This window comes from Enhydra lutris, unplaced genomic scaffold (assembly GCF_002288905.1).
Source record: "Enhydra lutris kenyoni isolate GAN:26980312 unplaced genomic scaffold, ASM228890v2 scaffoldscaffold67, whole genome shotgun sequence".
Lineage (NCBI taxonomy): Eukaryota > Metazoa > Chordata > Mammalia > Carnivora > Mustelidae > Enhydra > Enhydra lutris.
This window is the reverse complement of record NW_019154151.1, coordinates 7681763-7694315: the sequence shown is the minus strand read 5'-3', so window position 1 is coordinate 7694315 and position 12553 is coordinate 7681763. Positions and strand designations below refer to the sequence as shown.

The 12553-nt window shown below is 37.1% G+C and overlaps 1 pseudogene; it reads right to left on the bottom strand.

Annotated features, from left to right (window-relative positions):
* LOC111159202 overlaps positions 1-10142 on the bottom strand; it is a 35133-nt pseudogene extending 24991 nt beyond the window's left edge.
* Positions 10143-12553: the final 2411 nt, after the last annotated feature.

The following is a 12553-nucleotide window of genomic DNA, read 5'->3' as shown; positions in this document are numbered from 1 at the left end:
AGTGCTGACAGCTGGCTTTAGGTATTGACTCTTGAGTTCCAGCTCTTCCTTTCTGGGTACCCCAATTTGTAGATTAAAGCTTTTGCTTTGAATTATGCTCTGACATTATGTTCCAATAAATGGTGTAGTATATTTTCTTTTTTCTTATAATATAATTATAGTAATAATAATAGCTACGTATCTTGGTGCTTATTATGGGGTAGACTTACCATACTTTAAAAATTGAGATGGAAAACTGGAATTTTCAGAGAAAGGTAGTAAAAAAGTTTTTTTTTTCTTTGATATGAGAACAAACTACTGTAATGGAGATTTTTTTAAAGACAAGAAGTAATTGGAACCCCATCTTCAATGAGTGTTATAAGGAGAAGTATTTAAATAGTTTTTTTATCATTCAGAGATAAGGAAAATAGAAAAGTGGTTAAAACAGAAGTAGTAGAAATTTCTATTGAATATAATGAAAACCTTTATGGTTATAAAAATGTAGCAAACCCACCAACCAGATGCTGCTAATTAGTCTGTCCCCAATTTAGAAATTGCTTTAAAGCTGTATATAGAAGCCTGCTCAATTAAAAAAAAATAATCTTATACCACTGGTTTTTAGGTACTGTGTAGACATAGCAAAAATGAAAATTGTGTGAAAGATTGGTATTTTTAGAACTAAAATGCTTTGCTGATTGACTCCAAGAAGAGACTAAATAACTGGTCCTGAAATGTTTAGCTATCCAGCTGCCTGAAGGCTGGCAAATAGACCCTCTAAAAGACATTTTAATTTTCAGATTCTCATCATTCTCTGAAGTTGCAATTGAGAATGGAACTGTTTTGGATTAGGTAGGAAACATTTAGTTGTTTCTCTCTCCACCAGAATTTTTAAAATGCACATTTTTCATGATTTTTGTGATGAACAGGTAATTGTGTATTTTGATTTATCTCTTTTAATGATCATAAATATGATTTATTGCTGTAATTTCATCAATAAATCAAAGTAGAACACAAGGTAACGTCATCTGTCATAAACAACCATTCATGCATTGTGTTAAATTGGAAAAAATTATTTAAGAAAGAGGGAAAAGACTCCATTTAGATTCCAGTGTCACAACATTTTTTTTTATGACACAAATTAAGTTTAATTCAGTTCATACAAAAAGAGGCAGTCAAATTATGCTTCAACATATCTTTGTCAGTCTGGAAATGGATATGTAAATGTTTTACCTAGAAAAAAGACAAGAAGACTGTATACCAAATTATTAATTGGGCTTCACTCTAGCAGACAAGCTTATGCGTGAATAAAATGCTATTCTTCATGCTTTTTAGTATTTTTCCAAAATTATTACAATAAAATTTAATTAACTCTTAAATATAAAAAATGCTATTTAAAATGAAATAAAGTAATCCATGCTCCATGACTTATGTGCACCAAGACTTCCAAGAAAAAAAAAAGTCATACTTCACTATGGTTTATTTTAGCATGAAGGTGTCACAACACTTTATTCTTTAAGACTACTGTAGCCATTTTCTCAATATCCACCCTGTATTAAGTAGATATGTATTTGAACAGGCCTACCACTTCAGAATAAATACATTCTGAGATACTTTCTGTTGACATTCTTACCTTACAATTACATTGCACTTACCAGTGCAATGTTGTTTGTTCATACTAAAAGACATGGATCCTATTTCATGAAGGTTGCACAAGTAACAAGAGCAGACCCAGTTGCAGGAGCTCAGAGTTCAGCCAGGAAGACAAAGCATACTGACCAAGGGGTGGAGCAATCTGGAGGCATAGTAAAATAAACTGTGAATGTGATAGGAGAATGGTCAGTAATCCATAATGAAGCTGCATGATATCTCAGTGGGTAGATAGAGTGAAAAACCAAGAAATATGGGAGAGTATAGTTTAAGAAAGAGTTGACGGAAGTCTGAGACCTTTATTTTCTCTCCTACAAAATGGAGCTAAATATTACCTATGGGGTAGAATATTGGGAAGGTTGAGTGAGATGTTTTTAAAATATTTAGCACATTTCCTGGTGCTTAAAAAGACTCTATAGATGCTCATTCTTATAAGACTGTTACTAGTAAAGAGTGAGAATCCCTTGCTTAATGTATAATTTTTCTGTATATTTCTAGGTCATATTTGCAATAGTATTGCAATACTGGCTCTTACTTAGCTTGTAGTCAGTTATGAATTCCAAGCCTCTTAAGCCATAATTATTTTTAGTGAGATCTCCCTTATATTTGTGGTTGTCTTTTTTTTTTTCATCTTAAGTTTTTTCCTAATATTTGTGCTTTCTCTTGTTGACATTATTCCTTCTTCATAGGACTATTTCTAAGTATATAAACGTTCATTTTGCATGTTATTTCTGTACCATAACCCTGCCAGTTTTAACATCATCTGAACATTTGATTAACACATTTTAAGTTTTTTAATCCAAAAGCCCTGTTTGCTTGCTTTTCTTCAACAAAGTTGCTGGCTCTGCTCAAAGGTCAACAGACAGCAAATAAAGAACTGTCAAAGAAGGTGGAACATATTAAATTTTTTGTGACTTAAATTTTTATTTGAACTACTTTTGGGCTCTGGGGCACCCAGTTCCAGTCTTACCTCTATGGCTGAATTAGATTATTTATAGATATCATCCGTTTCTTAGCCACCTAAGATTTATTAAGGGAAATTTTACTCCTACACTATGGGGACAAGAACATCTCTTGGAATGTGAAATCTTCTTATTAATATATAATAAAATACAAATTCAAATGGGATGAAATTCAGCAGTTCAGTTTTAATATTCTCACTGAAGAATTAAAGGAAGTCAATTTGGGATGTTTTCTAGTTTCTGTGAAAGGTAAATATTTTTAAATATTTTTCATTGTAGATCACTTGTGTTTAACATACCTTCTGAAATACGATTTTTTAAAAGAGATAATAGAAAGAAACTAAAAATGAATCATTGAATTTAACTATAGCATGAGACTGTCCAAAAATTTATTAATTCATATTACATGAAGAAATTGGGGAACTAAATGGGTATCATTGGTTTAGCCTTCAGAGTAATTATTGTTCAGTTGATTTAGCACACTAGATAAAAATGAAAGTTAATGCCTCTGCTAATTAGGAAAATATTTCGTTAGCTCTTTTATTGAGTTTTGAAATGCACAGAGATTAATTTTAAGCTATATTATATTCCATTCAGATCACTTTCACATATAAAATAGATCAAAATATGTCACAATTTATCTATAATATGAATTAATGCAAGACACATTTGATTTTGTTAGAGAAAAGAATTTCACTGGAGAATAATAAATAATGAGGGAGATTGTTTCTAAAATATTATTTAGGATTATTAGGGGCCACAGGCAAAAAAGAGGTGGTGGCAGTCCTACCTCTTTTTGTTAATGAGAAAATAAATGTTTGACGATGTCTTTGGGTCCAAGCAAAATCCCAGCTGGGAGGGCTTTGAAGATTTGTTCTTCATTCCGTGTGGGAGAAAAGAGTGCTAAAAAGAACTTACTTAGAAAAATGTTAATCGAAAATTGCTAAATTTCCAGTATTCTAAATCTCTTTCACTAGAGAAAAAAAGAAAATCAAACTTCCTTCTCCAAACAGATCCCTATGTTGCTTATTGAATTTGTCATTGTGGGTACTTTGTAATATGTTAACATAGGTCCATTTTGAATTTCCCAAGAACCTCGATTTTACTTCATCAGACAACTGACTGATTTTTGCCTCAGTATACCAGGGTGGCTACAGTGTTGTCCTCACAACAGTACCCCTTCTACCCCAGTCCTCTCCATAGTAGAGCTGATGCCTATGTAGATGTTTCAAAAAGTTAGACATTTCTATAATTTTCTTCTCCAGAATAAATGAAAACTTTATCTACTTCCTCCAGGATCCTCATAGAAGATTCCAACGAATGAGAGTGATTTTCATTTAACCCATGATTTTCAAATCATTTACAATTTTGTTTAGTCTGGTGACTTGGCTTTCTGTCTAGATGTGTTGAAAAGGAGACCAACTTACACTGAATGATATTTATAAGTTGCAGTAACATCTCTAACAGATTTGTTTGTTTTCTTGAACTTGACTTTAGAGAAAAAGAAACAAACAAGACAATAAGCTCTCATCAGTGATTTATTTTAGTAAATTTCTTGGTGTGTCTTGAAGTCAGTATAAATTTGGTTTAGAACCCTATACTTTTACTTACACTCCTGAACAACTAATTATAACCAGAATGCTGGCTTTGAAACTCTGCAGGTTGTCAATCAACAAATATTTGTTCCACTTACTATAAAAAATTCAAATATTTTTCCATATTCTTTATTTACTATGCTATAAAATTGTTGAATATGCATTATGATGTTCAACAAAAAATGTTGAAACAAAAAGGATTTCAATAACCAGAAGACTCCATTTCCTGAGCATTTCAGTCAAGCATCCTTGAATCCAGAACCCTCACTGGTGCAGTTATCCAGATTGCTGATCCATTTGGATGAAGACTAATTTTTCCTGAACAAAATTTTTTTTTTACTATGTGATGTTAGTCACCATACAGTACATCATTAGTTTTTGACGTAGTGTTCCAAGATTCATTGTTTACATATAACACCCAGTGCTCCATGCAATACATGCCCTCCTTAATACCCACCACCAGGCCAACCCATTCCCCCACCCCCCGCCCCTCTAAAACCCTCAGTTTGTTTTTCAGAGCCCACAGTCTTTCATGGTTCATCTCCCCCTCCAATTTTCCCCCTTTCATTTTTCCTTTCCTTCTAATGTCCTGCACGCTATTCCTTATGTTCTGCAAGTAAGTAAAACCATATGATAATTGTCTATCTCTGCTTGACTTATTTCACTTAGCATAATCTCTTCTAGTTACATCCATGCTGATAAAAAAGTTGGGTATTGATCCTTTTTTTTTCCCCACGATTCCTGTTCTTTTATTTTTAATTTTTTTTTTCAGCATAACAGTGTTCCTTGTTTTTGCACCACACCCAGTGTTCCATGTAATCTGTGCTCTCTCTAATACCCACCACCTGGTTCCCCCAACCACCCACCCCCCGCCACTTCAAACCCCTCAGATTGTTTTTCAGAGTCCATAGTCTCTCATGGTTCATCTCCCCTTCCAATTTCTCCCAAATCCCTTCTCCTCTCTAACTCCCCTTGTCCTCCATGTTATTTGTTATGCTCCACAAATAAGGGGTATTCATCCTTTTTGATGGCTGAGTAATATTCCATTGTATATATGCACCACATCTTCTTTATCCATTCATCTGTTGAAGGGCATCTCAGCTCTTTCCACAGTTTGGCTATTGTGGACATTGCTTCTATGAACATTGGGGTGCATATGGCCCTTCTTTTCACTACATCTCTATCTATGGGGTAAATTCCCAGTAGTGCAATTGCCAGGCCATACAATAGTTCTATTTTTAAGTTTTTCAGGAACCTCCACATTGTTTTCCAAAGTGGCTGCACTAACTTGCATTCCCACCAACAGTGTAAGAGGGTTCCCCTTTCTACACATCAACATTTGTTGTTTCTTGCCTTGTTAAATTTTGCATTTCTAACTTTTGTAAGGTGGTATCTCAATGTGGTTTTGATTTGAATTTCCCTGATGACTAATGATAAACATTTTTTCATGTGTCTGATAGCCACTTGTATGTCTTCATTGGAGAAGTGTCTGTTCATGTCTTCTGCCCATTTTTTGACATGATTTTCTGTTTTTTTGGGTATTGAGTTTGAGAAGTTCTTTATAGATCTTGGTATCAGCCCTTTGCAGTGTCATTTGTGAATATCTTCTCCCATCCCATAGGTTGCCTCTTGATTTTATTGACTGTTTCCTTTGCTGTGCAGAAACTTTTAACTTGACAAAGTCCCCAAAGTTCATTTTCGCTTTTGTTTCACTTGCCTTTGGAGACATGTCTTGAAAGAAGATTCTGTGGCTGATGTTGAAGAGGTTACTATGTTCTCCTCTAGGATTTTGATGGATTCCTGTCTCACATTGAGGTATTTCATCCATTTTGAGTTTATCTTTGTGTATGGTGTAAGAGAATGGTCGAATTTCTTTCTTCTGTATATAGTTGTCCAATTTTCCCAACACCATTTATTGAGAGACTTTTTTCCACTGGATATTTTGAGGGTTAGAGTTGAGTGTCCATATATGGGCTCTCTACTCAGTTCCATTGGCCTATGTGTCTGTTTTTGTTCCAGTACCATGCTGTCTTGGTGATCACATCTTTGTAATATAGCTTGAAGTCAGGCACCATGATGCCCCTAGCTTTGTTTTTCTTTTTCAACCTTCCCTTGGTGACTCAGGGCCTTTTCTGGTTCCATACAAATTTTAGGATTGTTTTTTCCAGCACTTTGAAAAACGTTTATGGTATTTTGATTGGGATGGAATTGAAAGGATAGATTGTTTTGGCAGCATAGACATTTTTACACTGTTTATTCTTCCGATCCATGAGCATGGAATGTTTTTCGGTCTTTTTGTGTCTTCAGTTTCTTTCATGAATGTTCTGTAGTTCCTCGAGTATAGATTCTATACCTCTTTGGTCAGGTTTATTCTAAGGTATCTTATCATTTTTGGTGCTATTGTAAATGGAATCAATTCTCTAATTTCCCTTTCTACAGTTTCATTGCTAGTGTATAATAAAGCAACTGATTTCTGTGCATTGATTTTGTATCCTGCCACATTGCTGAATTGCTGTATGAGTTCTAGTAATTTGGGGCGGAATTATTTTGGGTTTTACACATATCATGTCATCTGTGAAGAGAGAGAGTTTGACTTCTTCTTTGTCAATTTGAATATCTTTTATTTCTTTTTGTTGTCTTAGTGCCATTACTAGGACTTCTATTACTATTTTGAACAGCAGTGTCGAGAGTGGACATCCTTATTGTGTTCCTAATGAGCTTTTCCTCATTGAGGATGATATTTGCTGTGGGTTTTCATAGATGGATTTTATGAAGTTGAGGAATGTTCCCTCTACCCTATATTCTGAAAAGCTTTAGTCAGGAAAGGATGCTGTACTTTGTCAAATGCTTTTTCTGCATAAATTGAAAGAACCATGTGGTTATTCTCTCTTCTCTTAGTAATTTGTTCTGTCACATTGATTGATTTGTGGATTTGAACAACCCTTGCATTACAGGGATAAATCCAACCTGGCCATGGTGGATAATCTTTTTAATGTACTGTTGTATCCTACTCAGTAGGATCTTGTTGAGAATCTTGGCATCCATATTCATCCAGGGTATTGGTCTGAAATTCTGCTTTTTGATGGGGTCTTTGCCTGGTTGGGGATCAAGGTAATGTTGGCTTTATAGAAAGAGTCTGGAAGTTTTCCTTCTGTTTCTATTTTTTGAAACAGCTCCAGGAAACTAGGTATTATTTCTTCTTTGAATAGGATTCCCCAGGGAATCTGTTGGGTCCTGGACCATTGTTTTTTGTGAGGTTTTTAATCACTGCTTCATTCTTGTTATTAGTTAATGGCTTATTCAGGTTGTCAATTGCTTCTTGTTTCAGGGTTGGAAGTTTATAGGTTTCCAGGAATACATCCATTTCTTCTAGGTTGTTTAACTTATTGGCATATGACTGTTGGTAATAATTTCTGATGATTGCCTCTATTTCCTTGGTGTTAGTTGGGATCTCTCCTCTTTCATTCATAATTTTATTAATTTGGGTCCTTTCTCTTTTCTTTTGGATTGGTCTGTCCAGTGGTTTATCAATCTTATTAATTCTTTCAAAGAGCCAGCTTCTACTTTCTCTGATGTGTTCTACTGTATCTCTGGTTTCTAATTCATTGATCTCTGCTCTAGTCTCAATTATTTCCCTTCTTGTGTTTGGGGGTAGGCTTAATTTGTTGTTGATTGTCCAGTACTTTAAGGTGTATATTTTGGATTTTTCTGTTTCTTTGAGTGAGGCTTGGATGCCCATGTATTTCCCCCTTAGGACAGCCTTTGTTGTATCCCATAGGTTTTGGGCCAATGCGTCTTTGTTATCATTGGTTTCCATGAATTGTTTTAAGTTTTTCTTTGATTTCTTGGTAGTTCCAAACATTCTTAAGCAGGATGGTCTTTAGCTTCCAAGTGTTTGAATTTCTTCCAAAATTTTTCCTGTGATGGAGTTCCTATTTCAAAGCATTGTGGTCTGACAATATGCATGGAGTAAACTCAATCTTTTGGTACCAGTTGAGACCTGATTTGTGACCCAGTATGTGGTCTCTTCTGGAGAAAGTTCCATGTGTGCTCGAGAAGAATGAGTATTCTGTTGTTTTATGGTGGAACGTTCTGTATATATCTATCAGGTCCATTGGTTCAATATGTCATTCAAAGCTCTTGTTCCTGTGTTGATTTTCTGTTTAGATGATCTGTCTATTACTGAGAGTGGTTTGTTGTGATCCCCTGCAATTAACGTATTCCTATTAATATGTCTTTATTTTGATTAAGAGTTGGTTTATGTAGTTGGCTGCTCCCATGTTGGGGGCATAGATATTTACAATTGTTATATATTCTTGTTGGATAAAGCCTTTGGCTCAGTGGGTTGGGCCTCTGCCTTTGGCTCAGGTCATGATCTCGGGGTCTTGGGATCAGGCCCCACATCCGGCTCTCTGCTCAGTGGGGAGAGAGCTTGCTTCTTCCTCTCTCTGCCTGCTGCTCTTCCTGCTTGTATCTCTCTCTCTCTCTGTCAAATAAATAAATAAAATCTTAAAAAAATGATGTAGTGTCCTTCTGTATCTCTAACTACAGTCTAGCTTAAAATCTAATTTATCTGATATGACAGTTGCTATCCCAGGTTTTTTTTGAGGTCTGTTGGCATGAAAGATGGTTCTCCATCCCTTCACTTCCAGTCTGAATGTATCTTTAGGTTCAAAATATGTCTCTCGTAGATAGCATATGGATGGGTCCTGTCTTTTTATCCAATCTGCAACCCTCTGCCATTTTATGGGATCAATTAGGCCATTCATGTTGAGAGTGATTATTAAAAGATATATTTTTATTTTCATCATGTTGCCTCTGAGGTCCTTGTTTATATAGATTGTCTCTGTATATTTCTGTTCTATATCACTTTTGGGGTCTTTATTCTTTTATAGAACCCCCCTCAATATTTCTTTCAGGGCCATCTTTGTGGTCACATATTCTTTCAGTCTTTGCTGGTCTTGGAAGCTTGTTATCTCTCCATCCATTCTAACAGCCTTGATGGATAAAGTATTCTTGGCTGCATTTTCTTCTAATTTAGTTCCCTGAATATGTTTTGCCAGCCCTTTCAGGTTTTCCAGGTTTCTGTGGACAGGTATGACATCATTCTGATGTTCCTCTATCTGTACATAAAGAATCTCTTTCCCTTAGGTGCCCTTAAGATATTTTCTCCGGTTTTAAGATTCACAAGTTTCACTATCACATACCGGAGGTCACTCTTCCCTCATTGATCTTGGGGAGGTGTCCTCTTTGCCTCTGAACATGAACAATTGTTTCATTCCCCAGATTAGAGAAATTCTCAGCTAGGATTTGCTCAGCTATATCTTCTAGACTCTCTCTCCACCCCCTTAGGGATCCCAATATTTCTGACTTTGGAATGTTTCATTGTGTCATTTATTTCTCTAATTCTATTTTCATGGATTGTAAGCTGTTTGTTTTAGGCCTCCTCCTGATCCTTCTTTTCTATCAGTTTGTCTTCTAGATCACTAATTCGATCTCCTGCCTCATTTACCCTAGCTGTTAGAGTATCTAGATAAGATTTGATCTCATTGATACCATTTTTAGGTTCTGCCAGATCAGCTTTAACTTCTGCCCTTAGAGAATCTATGTTGTCACCAATGGTTTTCTCCAACCTAGCTATTGTCTGCATAACTGTTACCCTGAATTCTGTTTGCAACATCTTGCTCATGTCCATATCCATTAGTTCTGTGGCAAAGGTCACAGTTTCTGAGTTTTTCCTCTGTTGGGGGTTCCTTCTCCTAATCATTCTGGTGATAGGTGGTTGAGGGGATGTATAGCTGAAAATATCAACCACAATCCAGACAAGGTCCACCTGAGAGCTTAATATACTGTTTTCCCCTGGTGTTGGAGTTTTACATTTTATGGGACCTTGTGGTGGTTGTCTTCTTGTTCTTTCAGCTTGTCTTCTGGGAGAGGGGCCTGTCAGTCCTGCTTTCATGGAGTTGCCCTGTCCACTACCAAGGGGCTGGGCTCTGTGGAAACCAGTTTTTTGACTTTTGTTCTCTGGAGGATTTTGTTCTCTGGTGGCTTTTTGCATCTTTTCAGGGGGTCAGAGCAAAGTTAACTGTTTGTACCCAGACCTCTGCCTCAGATAGAAGTCACAGTCTGTTCCTGTCTGATCCAGAACACACAGACTCCCCTTCTGCAAACTCTGTTGAATACCCCAGGCTCCCACAGATGGTGTGAACCCAGCCACCCTCTCAGTGGTTTCCTGAGGCCCTCTGCTTGTCTCTGTACCCCCATGCCACCAAAACTGCAAGTGATACTGGTTCGGGCAAGCCTGGTCATAGTGGCAGCCATTCCCAGGACCTCTGACTCAAGTCCACACTAGGTTCTCTCAGCTGCATCAGAGGTGGTGGCGGTTGTGGCAGTGGCAGCAGCACCAGCCCCAGGGACCATTGACTCGAGCCTATGCCAGGTACCCTTAGCCCTGGCAGTGGTGGAGGCAGCAGAAGTGGCTGCTGTGGCTGGAGCAGCTGTCAGACCCAGAGACTGCTGACTTGAGTCTGCTCCAGGTCCTCTCAGCCATGTGCAAGCAATGGTTGCCACTGGGGCCACAGGTCTGTCCCTGCGGCCTCCCAGTTCCAGCAATCATCCCTTAAGCCCCTTTGTTCTGTCTGAGTGATGTTAGCAGTCCCTTCCTGTCTCACAGCCACTGGTCTCCAAGCTATTAATGGTTCCCAATTGCAGGACACTTTCACATTGAGGTATAACTTTCCAGTGGCTCACTTCTGGTGGCTCCTTCTCCCTTCTGTTTATCCTCACACTTTATGCACAAACTCCCAACTCCTATGTACCTCTCCATTGATGATCCTCTGCCCCCACAGAGATCCAGAAGTGTAATTCTTACATCTCAGGCTGATTTCATGGGTGTTCAGAGTGCTCTGTTAGATATCTAGCTCAATTCAGGGACGGGTTGAAGTAGGGTCTCCTAATCCTCCACCATTTTTACCCCTCCTCCTGAACAAAATTTTATAATCAGCATGATAAATGAGGTATAGGAACTAGACCTGGAACCATAAGAATTAAATTAAAATACAAATTTTGCTATTAATCAGCTGTGTGACCTGGTTAATGAATGTCCCCAAGCCTCAGTATTCTCATCTGTAAAATGGAGTTGACTGTACTCAAGGTACAAGGCCACTTTATAAACTATAAAATATCAGATATCATTTTATTATTCATACAACTTGTAGTTCAAAGGCTGGGGAATTGTCATATTGATTTTATACTCTTTAGAGTGTCAAATCACTCTTATGCTTCACCATCATTTTTTTAAGCATATGAGTGCTCTCCTTCTACTCAATCTGACCTTTGCTATTAGTACCAATTTCCATGTGATTGATAAAGATAAGGGGCAAAGAAAGATACTAACGTACTTTGGCATTTGGTTCCAATTAACAAAAAGCCCCAAAGATAATGTCTTTGTATGTGGCAAAGCCTCACACTCCATAAAATTGCCCTTTTGGCCAGATATCCAGATACCACATATGATGGTTTAGTTCCCAAATTCAGATTTCCTACATAATTTCTTTTCTTGCTTACTCCAGAGTGTCTAGCCAGTTAGACTTCCTTTAATTTATATTTCTTATTTATCTTATATGGGCAAATGATGTATAGACATTCTTTTTCTTTTCATTTGGGCTTTTTATTTGTTCGTTTAGGCTTTTCTAGGGGAAACTGATTAGTTTACTGATGAGTACAGAAACTCCCATTGCTCCCACCTACTCCCTCTGCACAAGAGCTAAGCATTTACATCTGAGCACCACTAGATCATTGTAGTGCATTCCAAGAGAAATATTTAAGACATTCTTGTCCAAATAACTTTAAGCTGGAGAATGTCTTGGAGGAAACAATGCTATAACATTGGTTTCACACCAAGAAGTAAAATTGATCTTTATTATATTTTTAAGATTATAAAAGATTTTATTTATTTATTTGACAGAGAAAGAGGGAGAGAACACAATCAGGAGGAGTGGGAAATGGAGAAGAAGCCCTGAGATCATAATCTGGGCCAAAGTCAAAGGCTTAACCAACTGAGCCACCCAGGTTCCCCTTTATTATGTTTCTTAAAGATTTATTTAAGAGGGGAAATGTCTGGGTGGCTCAATCAGTTAAGCATCTGTCTTTGGCTCAGGTCATGATGCTGGGGTCCTGAGATTGAGCCCCAGATCATGCTCCCTGCTCCATGGGGAGTCTGCTTCTCCTGATCCCTTTGCTCCTCCCCTGCTCCCACTCATGCTCGCTCTCTCTCCTCTCTCTCAAATAAATAAATAAATAAATAAAATATTTAAAGATAGAGAAAGAGAGAGAGAGAAAGCATGCTAGTGCAGGGGGAAATAATCTAAA